The sequence below is a fragment of the Canis lupus genome, chromosome 14, assembly GCF_048164855.1.
Source record: "Canis lupus baileyi chromosome 14, mCanLup2.hap1, whole genome shotgun sequence".
Lineage (NCBI taxonomy): Eukaryota > Metazoa > Chordata > Mammalia > Carnivora > Canidae > Canis > Canis lupus.
In genome coordinates this window covers 4630817-4648914 of record NC_132851.1, presented here as the reverse complement: position 1 = coordinate 4648914, position 18098 = coordinate 4630817, and positions in this window count along the sequence as shown.

The following is an 18098-nucleotide window of genomic DNA, read 5'->3' as shown; positions in this document are numbered from 1 at the left end:
CATTAGATTTTTGTCTTAATGCTGATTTGTTTTTTTTCAGAGGTTCATCCTGTTTTGGTAAAACCTTGCTAGATAAATTCAAGGAGTAAGGGAGTCTGTTCCTCTAACCTGTTCTTTACAACTGTAGATGATCCCTAATGAGCATTTTAACTACATTCCTTCAACATACCGTCATCCTTGACAAGTATCTATAGTTCAAGTTACAGCATGTTTTCATCTCAGAACACTGGAGAAAGAAAAACCTCATCAAGAGATGAAACATCAAGAAATAAAATGAGACTATTTTTTCCAGGAGAGATTCATGTTTGGGGTTTCTCAACCATCTGCCCTGGAGGGTCGACCACGTGGGTCACCTGCAGGGCTGGGTCAGCCACACCCACCCACCTTGGCGACCCTGCCCACAGACTTCAGAGAGGAGATCCCCAACAGGACCAAGCTTTGAGTGCACCTTCCTCCAGCCCTCTGTTCTCCTGTGTGCCCTTTATTACTCTTTTCTTCCTCCCAAAATATGTACTGAGGGCTGACAATGGGCCACTCACCATGCTGGATGCTGGAGATGTAGCCCCGCCTACCTTGTAGAGTCTTCTAGCAGGGAAGAATGCACAGCTAAGCATCAACAAATCACTTCCTTTATGAGTGCTATGTAGGAGACTCACAGGGTGATAGGAGAGTGAATGAGGGCACTTGACCCTGCCTGCAATGGGGGATGCCTTGAAAAAATTAGGTCTGACCCCAGGCCCAAAGGATGCCCAGTGGTGAGCCAGGCAAAGAAAGAAGAGGGGTCTTCCTGTTCCCTGACTGGCCTCTTTACCCCTTCTGTCCGCCAACCAAGTACCCCTGTTCCCACTTGGCCTCTTGGGGTGTTGACCCCACACTGACCTTGCCCAGTGCCCTGTGGTGCTTGCAGCTCCACAGCCCCGGCTTGGACACTTGCCTCTGTTCTTGTCTGTGTCCGACCTTGGCTTGAGTCATTTTCCACCCCACTTCTCTGGTATTGGTGCTGACAGCTCACAGGATCCCCACCCAGCAGGGTAGCAAGATATGTGACGGAATCACTTTCCTTAGGTTATTAGAAAGCACTTCTTTCCAAACAATTATGTTTTGCTCTCAGGACAAGAACTCAGGGCTTCATGCAGGGTTTCTGTCTGTGGTGGTCGTACAGGAAACCAGGACTGACACAGCTGTGTCTTCTTAGTGTCAAGCATCCCACTGGGGCTCAGTGGCATGGTGAGCAGGACCATGTCTGCTGGGCTGGGTCAGGTGGCATCTTGCTGGTGCTCTCACTCAGGCTGATGGAGATGCAGTGAGTGATCCCACACACTTCTCTCCAGGTTAGACAAGCAGCTGCTAGATTCCTCTCTCACTCTGAATAAATTCAGTTGTTTTGCTAACCTGACTATAACTTTTTCCAGAATGTCACAGGCATATTTTGGGGTTTCTGTGAACAGGTGCTGCAGGAAACACGGTTCATTTGTTTATTAGGATGTAACCCTGTATTTTAAAAAACAATTGGAAGAGGAAAAATGACCTATCCAATGCCTTTTGCTTTTTTCAGCAGGCCCTAAGCTCTGAACAACTGCTATTACCTTTAGTTTACAGAATCTCCATCTGGTTAGGTACTTTGATTTATGTTGGCTGTAATCCAGAATGGCTGATTTAGTTTATTTTAAGAAACTTTTGACATTTAAGAATTTAATTGGAACAATCTGTACCGAGAAATTTTTAAATGCAATCTAGGATTAAAAGATGTTCTTCAGAGTATGTTAGGGTTCTGGAAGGGAGCAGGGCTCTCCACACCTGGATAGTCTTTGTACTTCAGAAGTTTGTTCAAGGTGTAGCAGGAGATGGGGCATCTGGCTGGCTCAGTCAGTAGAGCATGCGACTCGTCATCTTGGGGTTGTGAGGTCAAGCCTCAAATTGGATATCTAGCCTACTTTTAAAAATTAGGGGGAAAAAAAAGATGTGGTAGGTTGGAACTTCCACCAGTGCTGAGATATGAACAGTCTAAAAAAGACTATTCGGATTCTCAAATCCATTCTTTAAGCTAATGGAGCTTTGCTGGGGTGGACTATCTGCCATGGACCAGTTACAGGCAGATGAAGAGCATGTGTTTTCTCCTTTCAGATAGCTCTCATTGTGTGGGTGGTCAGGCCTAACTGGGATGGATTCAGGAAATCTGTCTCATTCTCTTAACCAAAGTTCAGGTTCTCCTGTTTTTTTTGTTTTTTTAAAGATTTATTTATTTATTTATTATAGACAGAGAGGGAGAGAGAGAGGCAGAGACACAGGAGGAGGGAGAAGCAGGCTCCATGCTGGGAGCCTGACGTGGGACTCGATCCCGGGACTCCAGGGTCGCTCCGTGGGCCAAAGGCAGGCACTAAACCATTGAGCCACCCAGGCGTCCCCGGGTTCTCCTGGTTTTGAGAGGCAGAAAGACTTGGTTCTGAGTTTTTCCACCCTGAAAACTGAAGTCATGACTGAAAGTTCAAGAACCTACTATGGTTTGATACTCCCAAGAACAATCCTAGCTTCTAGAGATTGGCCTAAACCTCCAGGGACATTATGTACAGTCCCCAGAATCCTTAGTACTTTGGGGGAACTACCATTGCTCTATGATCCCTAAAATTGCTATGGCCTCCCAGCCTCCAAGAGTGGAATGAGAAAGAGAGAAACCAGGGCCCTTCACACCTAATAGATCCTAAGAAATTGGAGGTGAAGGCACTGGGTGGATCAGTCAGTTAAGTGGTCAACTCTTTATTTCAGCTCAGGTCATCATCTCAGGGTCCTGAGATCTAGCTGAGCCCTGCTTCAGGCTCTGCACTCAGCAGGGAGTCGCTTGGGGATTCTCTTTCTGCCCCTCCCCCACTTGTGCTCCTGCACACAAGCTCTCTCTCTCTAAAGGAAAGAGAAAGAAAAGAAAGAAAGAAAGAAAGAAAGAAAGAAAGAAAGAAAGAAAGAAAGAAAGAAAGAAAGAAAGAAAGAAAGAAAAGAAAGAAAAGAAAAGAGAAAAGAAAAAAAGAAAAGAAAAGAAAAGAAAAGAAAAGAAAAGAAAAGAAAAGAAAAGAAAAGAAAAAAAGAAGAAAAGAAAGAAAAGAGAGGCTCCTGTTCACCAAGCTTTAATTGTGGCCTCCCAACTATACCTCTGGCCCCTTCTTCTCTCCCAAATTTCACTTTTGCTGCCAGGTCTCCCTTATACTCTACTCCCCGTTTCTGCAAATGGTACCCCCATCCTCCCAGTCACCATCTCAGAGTGATTATCCAGCTCACTTGGTTGCCAGAAGACTCAGTGATTAATTGCAGTTCTTGCCCAGTTTCTTAATCTTTCTGTTTCTCAGTCTCATCATTAAAAAAAAATCTCTCATAGGGTTTTTACAGAGAGCCTTAGATGTCAAAACTTTGATCTTTATTTGAGAAAGAAAAAGGAAAAGATGTTAACTTTTTCTAAGCACCTACTGTGTATCAGACTCTAAACATTTTATATGGAAGCTTTAGAATTAATTAATCTAGTCCTCCCTCAGCTTTTCAGCTGTAATTCCTATTATTCTCCTGTATATATCTTACTCCAGGCAGACTAGACTATTCTTTCTTACCTGAGTAAGTTTGAATTCTCTCCCAATTCTTTGTCTTCTTTTTTTTTAAGATTTTATTTATTCATGAGAGACACAGAGAGAAAGACAAAGACACAGGCAGAGGGAGAAGCAGACTCCATGCAGGGAGACCAATGCGGGACTCGATCCTGGGACTCCAGGATCACACCCTGAGCCAAAGGCAGGTGCTAAACTGCTGAGCCACCCAGGGATCCCCTTTGTCCTCAATCATACTCTTCTTTTACCTGGAACATCTCCTTTCTTCAGGATGAAATCTGACACATCTTTTAAGATCCATCAGTAGTGTGCTGGTAAATATTTATTAACCAGTTCTGTGAACAGAAAAGAGCTTGGATTTGTAGCGTTTTGCCAATTTTTGTGGTGTTAATACTCCCACCGAGGCCAGTTTCAAGCTACCAACCTGACTTCAACTGACTCACAAAATTTCTGAAAATTTCACTATCAGTTCTCAGAGACCAGAATGAGCTGGCTCTAGCACACCACTGGGCCTACAGTGTCAACTTTCTCGATACCCCCAATCTGTAGTCTGCTCTCCCTCCTCTGAACCTTGTTAATAATTTGTACTCTTTCATGAAAAGTATTCTTCATTGTATTATGGCTGTAACGAGTCCTTGCTATCATTAACTTTTCAAGGACATGAACCATGTCTTACTCATCTATGTTTTCAGAGTAATGCCTAGAACAACAGTGGTGTTCAATAAATATTTGCTGCATTAGACTGATGATGAAGATTATCACTAGGGCCTGACACACGGTTGTGGGGAAGATACAATGACATCATACATGTGAAGTGCTTCCCAGAGTGGTTGGCCCAGGGAGTGCTCAAGTAGTGACAGCTAATTTGGCTATCAGCTGTGGCTTCTTAAATGAAAGGAACACAAATTTTAAGAGCTAATAGTGGTTCTCAACAACTCCTCCAGCCCAAAATACACACACACATTATAATCACCTGAGGAACTTTAACAAATCCCAATGCCCAACCCAATAAATCAGTCATCAGTATTTTAAAATTTCCTTAAGTAATTTTAAGTTACTGTGCACCAAGTTTGAGAACCACTATTCAATATGCTTCCAAACCTTTCCCTGGCTGATGAGTCAAAAGTGCTAAGAAGGAAAGAGAACCATCTATCCCTTTAAAAATCCTCCTGTTCACTAAATAATTCCAGTAAATAGAAGGAAAAGTCACTTGCAGGATTGCCTTATTTGGTGATCATGTTGGGTGGAGTCACCTGGGAGTGGAAAGGCTGAGAATGAGTAATGTAGGCTTCTGTAGGGGCAGGAGAGAAATACCTCTTTGTCAGCAAACTCCTGTAAGTGAAGTTTTTCAAGCTGAAGAATTTTGGAGGCATCTCATTTAAATGAGATGTGATCCTTGTGATGATTTTGTGCAGATTACACCGAAGTAAACTATTTCAGTGAGCAACAGTGTATTCTAGAATTTTGTTGTATTAAAATAACCGAGCTATTCAGGGTCAAAATGATTCTCATTTTCACATTTGTAGTATGAAGATGGACTCCCTTTAAATCAAGACAATAATGCATCTCTATCTTCGAGAAGTGAGTATTGCTTTCTCCTTCAGAGTTGGCGAAGCTAAGCTAGTATGAAATCTGATTGATCCAGGGGATCCCTGGGTGGATCCCTGGATCGAGTCCCACATTGGGCTCCCTGCAGAGAGTCTGCTTCTCCCTCTGCCTGTGTCTCTGTCTCTCTCTCTCTCTCTGTGTCTCTCATGAATAAATAAATAAAATCTGAAAAAAAAAATGAAATCTGGTCCAAAGTGAGAGAAGGATGCCAAATAGGAGCCAAAGAGTCCTGTCTTAACCATTTGACATACTTCATCTTTTATGGATATTTAGCTGTTGTGGTTTTGGCATCTATCTCTCATGTTAAAGGTATTCACCAAAAAAAGAAGAGAAAAATACTTCAAGAGAATTTGATCTGAAGCAACTCTGCTTTACTAGGTTTCTTCCTTTGTTTGTTTTATGAGAATGATAGCCTGGTAGTTCATTTTAAAGGAGGGGGTGGGGGAAGAGAAGAGTGTGAGTGTAAGAGTATGTGTGTTACAGAGTCAGATTTTTAGAGATCCAACATTTCTTTAATGCTTCACTATAAATGAGTCTTTTAAAAATGATTTTTAAAGATTTTTTGAGGCATTAAAGAAAATGGAAGTGTGAGGTGGCTATGGAAATTGCTTTGAGCAGCGCCATTGGCTCTGTTGGACCACACCAGATGCTTTTGCAAGAGCCATGTTTATTCTACTCTTAGTCCAATTTGGAACTTTCTTATAGAGACTCTAGATTGTCTTTGAAATAAACATTTTTAGCTATGCTATTCAGTGGATTATAATTCTTTTTCTCCTATGGCGTATGCATAGAATATCATTTAAATATGTGGATTTTTTTTTTTACTGTTAAGTAAAATGAGCTTTTAAAAGAAATCTTGGCAGAACCTCAGATTTTAGATCAAGGCTCTGTAATACCATAAGCCCTTCAAATTCATGGCATCATCAGAACCCTGGCTGCTATGTGAATCACAGCCCCAAAACAATGCCTTGCCTTCCTATTACTTTTTCTCTAACAGTATAAATTTATGAAGGACATGTATGTCTGATATCAACTTGCAGTATATCAAGTTTGTTCCAAAATATTACCACCAGAGACTACTGAATACTACTATGGGTAGAGCCCTGAATCAAGAAGTCTACTATTACCCTCAAACATCATAGTGATTTCAAATTATGTGAATAAGTTACAATAGGATAGAATCAGACTGACTGAAAGATATAGCAGATTCTACTTGTTGTGGCAAATCTGAAAAGAGACAACAGCAGTAGAAATAGAAAATTTCAAAGAAAAGAAAAGAAAATTTCTATCTTCAGGTCTTACACATCATTCTTTGTCCTTTGCACAAGAATTCTGACGTAATCTTTCAGCCAGGCTGGTGATATGGCCATGCAAGGAGCATCTCAAAGTCCCCTTTTCCTGCGAGAATGGAAAGGGTTGTATGAGTTCCTTGGGTTCTTTAAAATCTGGGCCCTGCCCAGAATCCTAGCCACAGAAAGCCCCATTTTATAGCAGTGAAATGATGATAAGGATGATAAACCAAGGTCCAGTTTGGTTGCAAGGATGAATTGAGACTAGGAAAAGAGGGAGGGGACTATTGTTATTGTAAAAATTGTCTGAAGAGGAGAAGGGCAATGGATGGGTCCAATTCTCTGAGTGCCCGAGTCAGGAGCTTTGGAAGTCTCATTAACTGGGGCTACTAAGGAAGGAAGCATTTAATATACTAAAAGAGCAATTTGCTTGCAAATATACCCCCATTTTAACCCTGGGAATACCTAGACAGAAACTGGCCCGTTATTAGGTGTTCACCTATTATGGAAGATGTTAAGATGCCAAAATTCTAACCTCAGGAGATCTGGCATCCTATCAGATTTACAACAAATAAGGGCAGGATACCTAATGTCCACACGTGAGAGAAAGCCATGCTTATCAGTTAAGACTGACTTCAACTGCATAGAGCAAACAAATAACATTGGCTTAAAAAAGTCAGAAGTTTCCTTCTCTCTCATCCTGTAAAAGAACTGCTCTAGGGCTGTTATGGCAATTGCATGGTCTCAGGGACCCGGGCTCTGCTGTCCTTGGCACATGGTTCCACCTCACAGTTCAAGATGGCTGTTTGAAATCCACTCAACGGGAAGGAGGAAGGGAAAAAAGAGGAGATAGAATAGCTAAGGGCACATATCAGCTGTCTTTTTGGCAAGTTTTCCAGAAACTACCTTCCATTCATATTACTTGGACATAATTGAGTCCAGTTAACCGTATACAGCTGCAAGGGAGCTTGGAAGACAATGGTGTTTACAACAGGTGATCATGGTCAGGTTAAAAACTGGAAGTTCTGTTATGAGCAAGAAGAGGATAGATGCAGAGGTGGGAATCCAGCAGTCTGTCACAGTCTAAACAATGTCAGTGCTGATATTCAGGGTTGAGAGGCTGCCACAGGTAAGTGGAAAGCCTAGAATCCTAGTCAGTGAAAGGATTTAGCTTGAGGCCTAGGTCCTATCTCATTTCTAGCCAAGTATCCAAGTGACTTTAGTAATGTTATTATTTGTGAAATAATAGATACGCCATGACTAAAAACTAAATGGTGTGACACTGAACATTATAAGCATATAAGATTAGGATTAGTTTCAAGTGTCTGCTGAATTAATTACCTGATATAAAGCACATAATATATGAAATTAGACATAGGGACACCTGGGTGGCTCAGTGGTTGAGCATCTGCCTTTGGCTCGGGTCTTGAGGTCCGGGAATCAAGTCCCACATCAAGCTCCCCACAGGAAGCCTATTTCTCCCTCTGCCTATGTCTCTGCCTCTCTCTCTGTGTCTCTCATGAATAAATAAATAAAATCTTAGAAGAAGGAAAGAAAGAAAGAAAGAAAGAAAGAAAGAAAGAAAGAAAGAAAGAGAAAAAAAGAAAAGAAAGAAAAGAAAAGAAAGAAAAGAAAAGAAAAAAGAAATTCAGACATATCCACAGGAGCAAATAGAATGGTCAAATCTTTGAGTTGAAAGGGACATTCAAAGATGTCAAATTCAACTTCTCTCCCAATATAAGAAACTTTGCTGCAGTAACCCTGACAGACGGTCCCTTGTCTTAAACTTAAGCACTTTTAGAATGTGTTATTTTGCAGTTCTGTTGACAGACAGCTCCAATTGTCAGATAGTTTATCTGTGTAGCAATCTCAAAACTCCTTCCCTTGAACCCCTGTCTCCTGAAATAACAGAGAACAAAGCCATTCTCTCCTCTTCATGACAGACCTTCAACTATTGGAAGACAGCTCTATGTCACCCTGTAGTCTTTTCCCCTTCAAGCTAAATATTCCTGATTGTTACAACTGTTTCTTAAATAACCAGGTGTCCATCCCTCTCACCATCTGGATATCTCTCCCTAGATCAGCGTTTCTGGAGCTCTGTTGACTATGACCCACAGAAAGAAATGCATTTTACATCTCATCAATATGCATGTATATGCGTGTAAGTGAAGCAGAAGTTCCAGAAAACAATACCCTATCATGTTCTGTTTTACTTTTTGAAAGGCTAGTTGCTGTCCGCTAAGTAGATTTTATACTCACTCATAGGTGGCAACTCATAGTTTGGAAATCACTACTCCAGATGTGCTCTAGCCTGTAGATATTCTTAGAAAGTAGTGCCTTGATACAGCCAACTGATTTGAGTGAGCAAAAGGAGCTTCTACTTCCCGAGCCCCAGACTTGGTGTCTTTAAGGTAATCTAAATGCACTAACCTCTAAAGTCACACCATGACACCATTGGCTGAACATTTGAGTCAGTTATAATTGAGTTTCTCCATATGAATAGCTTCCAAGCCTACTTTCTCCCACCCTCTGCTTCAGCAATTGATTTTTTTTAACCTAAACACAGAGCTTTAATTTAATCCTGTCAAACTTCATCTTTTTTAGTTTCAACTTTTTTCAATGTTTCGAAAACTTTTTAGATGAGTGTTTGTCATCAGTCTGTCCAACTTTACAGTATATCCATGTTATATAAATAAACTTTCCATAGAATATAGGGTGTTTTCTTATGGTTTAGCTCTCAAAGATTACTGTTTACCTAAAACTCTGCCTCTATTGTAGCCATTCATAAACAAACCGTTGAAAAATAAACCCAAAAGATAGAGACCAAAGGTACTGGACAAGAAATAACATTTCTGAAAGGTGGAACTTGAGATTATTATTCTTCATACAGGTTTTCTACTTCAACTCAATTTAGATAGCGTCTACCCATTATGCAGCAGGAGGATGCCATCATTCTTCAGCTTGCTTCATTCAATTTATGAAGATCAAATATATACAGGCATACTACTAAGGCTTGGGGAAATCCTCACCCACCCCTGAAACCTAGGAGAGACCAAGATCCTCTGATATAGTGGCTAGGAGGTAAAGTTAGAGCAAGTGTACAAGATCTTCGTTCATGCATTTACTCATCTATTTATTCAAAAGATATTTGCTGTGCCAGACACTAAGGAGCGGAAATAGAGAGTCCTAAACCAGGCTGTGGGGTGTGGGGGGCAGAGGAAATGAAAAGCGGGGAGGTCAATCATTTTCTATTTAGGGAGGAGGCCTCCTGCACTTGTTAGCCACGAAGTCTCAGTGAGCTGGAGAAATAAGGCCCTTTATTTATTTATTTAGTTATTTAGTTTAAGATTTTTATTTATTTATTCATGAGAGACAGAGAGAGAGAGAGAGAGAGGCAGAGACACAGGCAGAGGGAGAAGCAGGCTCCATGCACCGGGAGCCCGACGTGGGACTCGCCCGAGTCTCCAGGATCGCGCCCTGGGCCAAAGGCAGGCGCCAAACCGCTGCGCCACCCAGGGATCCCAGGGCACGGTTTTAAACACACTGATTAGAAGATATTTACTTCGCTCATGTCCAGACTAGGGCTGTGATGAAGAAATCAGAAGAGGTGGCCTCCATCTGCTCTGTGGAGGACACTGGCTGTCTCCTGGGGATCCCGCAGAGCTTCGGGGCAGCTTGAGGATACTTAATGCATTTGCTACTTGTGAGTTCTAAATTCTCATTCAATCAATAGGAGCTAAAAGCGCTGGCCAGAGTAAAAGAAGGAATGAAGAAGTAGAAATGGAGGTGGCAAGAAAGGGAATGATCTTTGATCTTCACTCTAAGTCCCAGACTCAGACCAATGGAAAGTTTTTTTTTTCTTTGTTCTTGATTTTTCTTTTCTTTTCTTTTTTTTAAACTGACAGGTTTGTTTGTTGTTTTGTAGGTTTTTTGGTGTTTTTTTTTTTTTTTTTTCCAATTAGGTAAAGCATTCTTCACCGTCCAAAAATTCAAAAGATTCAAAAAAAGAGGAGTGGTCAAGTTTCCTTCCCTCTTCACCCTCTGCCACCCCATCTCTCTTCCTGAAGACAACCAATGTTAGTTACTAGGTCTTTTTGTATTTCCAGGAATAGTCTCTGCACATACAAACATATGTATACATAGAGAAGCCCACATCCTTTTTTTTAGTCTAATGGCTGCCTAATACACAGATAGTACTTTCTTTTTCCTTTTACAGAAATTTACCATACCAAAAGGGGAAAGGCATTTGTAGGTTGAAGAGAAGAGATTAGTCTTCAGGGAATAAGACAACTAATGGATATCAAGAAGGGGGGGTGGGGACGGACCCACCCTGCTTTCACCATTTCTATATCTCAGCTTCTCAGGTATAAAAAAGAATTTGTAGAGAAAAAAGTATTAAAAGGAAATATTATTGGCTCTTCTTCAAGATGTTTACTAAAATCCTTGAATTATAAAAACACTTGCAATTTTTTGCTGTCAAATAGAAAGAAAACATGATAAAAGGACACCAAGTAGAGTTATACTTTACTTAAAATATTATGCAAGCTTGAGAATTCAGAAAACTACACAAGTCTGGATACAACCTTCAGAAATATTAACAATCTGTACTGACAAACAGAGCCATCTAATTTCCTCTTCTATGCTACCAGATTGATGTAGAAACCAGGGAAAGAATGTTCAGGCTGAAATGAATAGAAAAAGCATTATTAAATGGGTAACAGAGTAATTAAAGCATGAAGCCTATACCTTAAGATAATGGTAATGGTTTTTTTTAGCTCATTAATTGGGTAAGAACAATTTCCTTAGTGACTCTCAGATATTTGAATATGGAATACTTTTTACTTTGCTAGAAATAGAGAGTGGAATTATCATGGAGCTTGTAAAACAAATAGGTTTTAGCCACCAAAAGTGTAATTACAAGTCAGAAAACCCAGGATGAATTGGTCCTACAGAGATAATTTTTTCCTCCATACTATAGAATTCATTAAGACTCATAGAGAGAGGGTAAATCTACCTTCTACTAAAAGATTTCCATTTCAAAACCTTTTCACCACATGCAAAAACATTTCATTACATTTGGGACACAACACGTTTTTACATGATTTATTATTTATTTATTTATTTATTTATTTATCTGTATCGAACGTGGGGCTCTAATTCACAACCCATGGGTCAAGAATCACATGCTCTTCTGACTGAGCCAGCCAGGCACCCCAACATGTTTTTGACGAAAAACATTGCCCAGCTTGTGGGATCATGTACCTTATTCATCATATCTGAATTCTGATCATTTTTGGCAATTTCTAAATATCAAATTCACCCTCAAAGTGAGAGAATTTGTCAATCTGATAATATTCAAAAGAAAGTGCCATAGACTCAGAAAGTAATTCCACAGCACAGGAGAAATTTCAGAAATATTGTGAGCTAAGTCTGCAAAAAGAAACATGGGGTGGTATCATGTCACTATCTCCCAAGATATCTTGAAGGGGACTTGCTCAGTTAAGTTCTGAGAGATTTGCTATAAATCAGGATCTTTTTAAAAAAATATTTTATTTATTTATCCATGAGAGACATACACAGGCAGAAACATAGGCAGAGGGAGAAGCAGGCTCCCACCGGGGAGCCTGATGAGAGACTCAATCCCAGGACCCTGTTATCAGGATCTGAGCAGAAGGCAGGTGCTCAACTACTGAGCCACCCAGATGCCCCTATAAATCAGGATCTTAGCCTTATAGTCATAAGTTATAAACTTTGGGAGGCCTGGGTGGCTCAGCGGTTTGGTGCGTGCCTTCGGCCCAGGGTGTGATCCTGGAGACCTAGGGCTCCCTGAATGGAGCCTGCTTCTCCCTCTGCCTGTGTCTCTGCCTCTTTGTCTCTCATGAATAAATAAATAAAAACTTATAAATAAATAAATAAAATGGATGAGGTTATAGGGGATTTTATCCTCTATTCCTTTAAAGTCTACTTCCTGCATTTTCCACAATGATTATGTAATATTATGGTAATCAAGATCAAAAAGAAGTTTAAAGCTGCAAAAAAAAAAAAAAAAAAAAGGTATGTTCCATCTTCACATGTATTTCTTTTCCCCTGTGTGGAAGGATATCATCCTAAACATTTGAGCTGGTTCAGGTTCCACTTATTGTTTGTTCTCAGTAGCAATTTCCTAAGTAAACAAGAAAACAAAATGAAAAATAAAAGCTAAAATACAAATCACCTTTTTGTAACATAGCTTTCCTTCTGCCTCTACTGCAAAGCAATCTAAATATGCCTTTACTCTCCGATTTTAGTATATGTGCTGCTGAAGCGACCACTCCCTTTACTCTCAACCTTTGAACCCAGGTGTCACCTTTGGTGTTTTCACTAAGGGGGAAATGGTCTCTGCCAGCCACTGTAAGCTTCTCTGCCCCCGCTCCCTTCTTCTCCCCCGCCCCTAGGACTTCAGCCCCTTTCCATTACCCATTCCCCCATCTCCATTTCCAGTATCCATCCATACCGGATATTTAGAGCCCTGAAGGGTCCTCTGCCTTTTGCCCAGGGAGTAATTTCTGCATTTTTAACCAATCCTGCCAGCCATTCAGGATAAACAGCTATTTCAGAAGGTGGCCTCAGGTTCTCCTTCCGTCTTGGTGGCATCCCTCTGAGGCCTCAGAGGCCTCCCTCGGGGGTCTTTGACACTGAGGGGGGTGGGCGCCGTTGGGGAGCCGCAGCTCTGGCCAGCTCCCCGGGCCCAGACACTCAAAGAGCAGGAAAATGATTCCAGGCCGCGTCACAGGGCACCGTGTTGACACCAAGGTGCATGCTGCCCTCCTCCTGGGGGCAATTCCCAGGCCCCTTTCTGCCCCCGGCGAATCCGGTAGGCGCAGCGCGGGAGTGACCTGGAGGAGTCTGCTCCGGCCCTTGGGGAGCGCGTGGCCTGCTCACCAAAAGCTCAGAAAGGCCGTGACTCCAATTCCAGTTTATCCCGAGGCGCCTCGGGATATCTGGGGACGCGCAGAGGACCTTCTCCCGGCCTCATTAGTAAGGAGAGTTAGTTGTGCCTTTCCAGGGCCCGGTCCGGTTTTGATCCAGGAATTTGGAATCTTGTACCGGTTCCGGCCTCTTGTTAGGAGGCTTAGCGAATCCGTAGCCTCCTTGCTCCTTGCTCGGCTGTACTGGGTACACTAACCTCGCTCTAGTTCCCAACTTACTTTACTACTTTTATTTCTTTACTGTCACTTCTCTTGTTTCATTGTAGCGTCCTTACTTGTCTTAGTCTTTGATATTGTATGTCCCTTTTAAAATTCCTTTTTTTTTTTTAAGATTTATTTATTTATTCATAAGAGACACACACAGAGAGGCAGAGACACAGGCAGAGGGAGAAGCAGGCTCCATGCAGGGAGCCCGATGCGAGACCCGATCCCAGATTCTGGGATCACTCCCTGGGCCGAAGGCAGATGCTCAACCGCTGAGCCACCCAGGTGTCCCCCTTTTAAAACTTCTTAACAGGGACGCCTGGGTGGTTCAGTGGTTCAGCGCCTGCCTTAGGCCCAGGGCATGATCCTGGAGTCGGGGTTTGAGTCTCGCATGAGTCTCGCATGGGGCACCTTGCATGGAGCCTGCTTCTCCCTCTGCCTGTGTCTCTGCCTCTCTCCCTCTCTATGTCTCTCATGAATAAATAAATAAAATCTTAAAAAAAAAAAAAAAGAAAACCTCTTAACATCTTTCTGGGGACAAAGTAGAAGATCAACAAAGCCAAATCAGTTTTTAAAATATCTGTGTTAGGGGTGTCCATTTTTCTGCTATTTCTGTCTTCTTATCAGCATCCCCCTAAATCCAAAAGCAGATCCCAACTCCATCAGTCTGATTATGCAAATATCTTAAACTTCAAAAATGTGGTATTAATCCAATTATATATACATCTTTAGCAGGCAGGGATCAGGTCAGCTGAGGCAGGCTGCAGCAGCAGAAAGCAGGAGGAGCCTAGGCTGGGAGTTTTTCGTTTCCAGCTCTGCCGAGCTCTAGGTGTTTGACCTTGGGCAGGGCCCTTCTCTCCGGATCTGTTTCCTTGTTTATAAAATGAAGGGGTTGGACCAGGTCACTGTTAAAATCCCTTCCAGCTCTGAAATTCATTGACTCTCTGACCCACTGTGGGCGCTTAATAAATAACAAGCACACTCACAGAACCTCAAGAATGACTTGTGTTCATTCAGATGCTTTGGTCAACAAATATTTACTTGGCACCCATCCGGAATGTGGATGTGGCTGCGGTGAGGGACAAATCAGAGATGGACCCCTGTGGGTCCCGCAGAGGCTCCAAACCTAACCAGGAGACTTAGACACTTGTTTGTCCTCACTGTCAGAGGATGCCAAGTTTTTACACGATCACTAGAAGCTGAACCTCCTTGCCAACAAAAAGAACTGAAGGCATGGGGGGGGAGAAAGTAGTATTCATGAGACAGGAAGTTATTTACCTTTAGAGAAAAAAAATCAGGGGATCCCTGGGTTGCTCAGCGGTTTAGCGCCTGCCTTCGGCCCAGGGCCTCATCCTGGAGACCAGGGATTGAGTTCCCATGTTGGGCTCCCTGCATGGAGCCTGCTTCTCCCTCTGCCTCTCTCTCTCTCTCTCTGTGTCTCTCATGAATAAATAAATAAAATCTTTAAAAAAATATGGAGTAGAGGGGGATAGAGGCTTTAAAAAATATAAAATCAATGGTTAATTTTCATACTCTATAAGTCAAAAAGAACCTATTTAAGAATATGAAAGACGTTATGGGTAATTTAGTTTTGCCACAAAATTATCACGCTTGGTATATTTTGCCTTTAAAATTAATCATTGCTAATTATAAATGTGCTGATTTTTGTTCTAAATTGTTTGCACTTTTTAACACACATGTAATTTTAAGCCGCTGATAGCATCTTTTAGGGTTTGCCAGTTCATGAGGAACTGGAGCCAAGTTAAGAATAAGCCATCAATACTATAAAAAAGCTGTGTCCATTAAGTGTCCCATAACTATAAGAAGTACCCACCCATTTTCAGAAAAAAGGCTGAGAAAGAAAGGAGGAGAAAGCCTGGCCAAATATAACCTTTTTCCATAAGCAATCTTCTCATATTCCTTGTTTTTGCAAACCGTTCAAGGAAGAGTTCTTAGTTATAATTGCTGCATTTTAATCATCTCAGGGGATCTCAAAATACTGAGGATTTCTCTTGGGACAACGCATCTTTACCTTCCTAAAGGCCATATTGTTGCATTTTTCCTCATAAGTATTGACAGACAGATGCAGATTCCTGTTCATGTTTTAGAGGGTCGATGTGTCAGAGGCAGAGCTGGACAAAGAACCTGTGGTCCGGATGATGCAGAATTCTAGACCAGGGGGATCCCTGGGTGGCTCAGCGGTTTAGCGCCTGCCTTTGGCCCAGGGCGCGATCCTGGAGTCCCGGGATCGAGTCCCGCATCGGGCTCCCTGCGTGGAGCCTGCTTCTCCCTCCTCCTGTGTCTCTGCCTCTCTCTCTCTCTCTCTCTCTCTCTCTCTATCATGAATAAATAAATAAAAATTAAAAAAAAAAAAGAATTCCAGACCAAATATCTGGACAAATCACCTGAAAATCTTTTCTTGTCCTGCAAAATGTAAAACCATATCCCCAACATTAGTGGCCACATGTGCTTTGTAATTAAAACAAATTCAGGAGGACCATAACTCATGCTCATGCCTTCTGGCCCAGGAGCTGTGCAGCACTCTGACTACTTCCTGCTTCTCAAAAAGCATTTCGATTTCCTTCCAACCTTCCAAATGGAAATAAACTTGAAGTCTTTTTTTTTTTTTATTGTATCCATCAAGGTCTTTGCCTGAGTGATAGCTGGCACAGGGGCACTTGGCTTTACACAAGACCTCTGGGAGATTAAAAAAGGCTGGAGTCACTTCCATTCTTTGAAGGTCCAGGTCTAATTGTCTTTTAATGGAGATGTTCAAAGTAGGGTAAACATATTTGGTAGTTTTTTGCAAACGCTTAGTTTTAATAAGCTGAAACTCTTTTTTTAAAAAAATATTTTATTTATATATTCATGAGAGACACAGAGAGAGGCAGAGACATAGACAGAGGGAGAGGCAATCTCTTCGCAAAGAGCCCCATGTGGGATTCCATCCCGATGTGAGATCATGACCTGAGCCAAAGGCAGAAGCTCAACCCCTGAGCCACCCAGGCGTCCCAATAAGCTGAAACTCTTAATGCGCGCGCGCGCGCACACACACACACACACACACACACACACACACACAAATACAACGCAGGGCACCTGGGTGGCTCAGCGGTTACGCGTCTGACTTTGGCTCAGGTTGTGATCCCAGGGTCCTGGGATTGAGCCCCATAGCAGGCTCCCTGCTCAGTGGGGAGCTTGCTTGTCCCTCTCCCTCTGCCTGCTGCTCCCCCTGCTCGTGTTCTCTCTCTCTCAAATAAATAAATAAAATATTTTTTAAAAAATATTCCATAAGAAATAATAATATAAATAATAATAGTGATGCAATAAAAAAAATAAGTCTAGACAATTGCAGAATTTATTAAAATATTACTTTATAGTACATAACTATTGGTGCAGCTTGTCACAGGGCTAAGTCAAAGTTGCATGAAGATTATTTTATTTTAATCCCATCAGGCTTTTCTATGACCTGTACTTTTAACTTCAACTGAAGATAAAGGCGAAACATTTAAACCCAAGGCACCAGTGCAATGCTTCCCACCCCCCAATCCCCACCTTTGAGTTGTGGCATAAAATGCACTTTCATTTTTTTTCTTTTTTTTTTAAGACTTTATTTATTTATTCATGAGAGACCAGAGGGAGAGAGAGAGGCAGAGACATAGGCAGAGGGAGAAGCAGGCTCCATACATGGAGGCCGATCTGGGACTCGATCCCTGGACCTGGATCATGACCTGAGCCAAAGTCAGACACTTAACCGCTGAGCCACCTAGGTGTCCTTAAAACCCACTTTCAAGTCTTCAGGCCCACTTGCAGACAGCATCCCCATCAGGTATAGATATTCTAAAACTAAGGAACTAAAATGTAGCCGCCCTAAACATAGGACTGTACCTCTCCTATCAGTTTGCTAGGGTTTTAAATGACATTGTTTTGGCCTACGCATTCTTTTCTTTTGAAGACAGCAGCTCTCCTATGAATAGCTTTTTATGTTCCTTATCCCTTTCTTGGATCTTCTGTAGCTCTGGAGAGCACCCAACTTGATGATGTCACAAGGAAGCAAGTTTGGGCCATGCAGAGAGCATCCTATTGTGGTCATCGGCAGCTCTCCTTCCTGTTGTCAACCATTCTGTTCAGTCAGCAAACCAGTCACCTCTCTCTCCCTGTCTTGTGCAGGGTCTCCCACACTGATAGCTGATATCTGCTCTCTTTCTGACTTCTACTCTCTGTGAAACAAGCTAACCAAAAATACGTTGGGGTGTTGATATCTTATAAACTGTGACCTCTCTATCCGTTAATCTGTAAATATTTTGAAAGATAATACTTGGCTGATTGCTACTTAAGCAGATTCCCTTCCCCAGTCATAGGCTAACTCTAAGGGAGACTTTTCTCAGAGTCTGTCTGCAAGGCAAACAGTATGTTGATCTTAATAATTAAAGCATTTCCTGCCA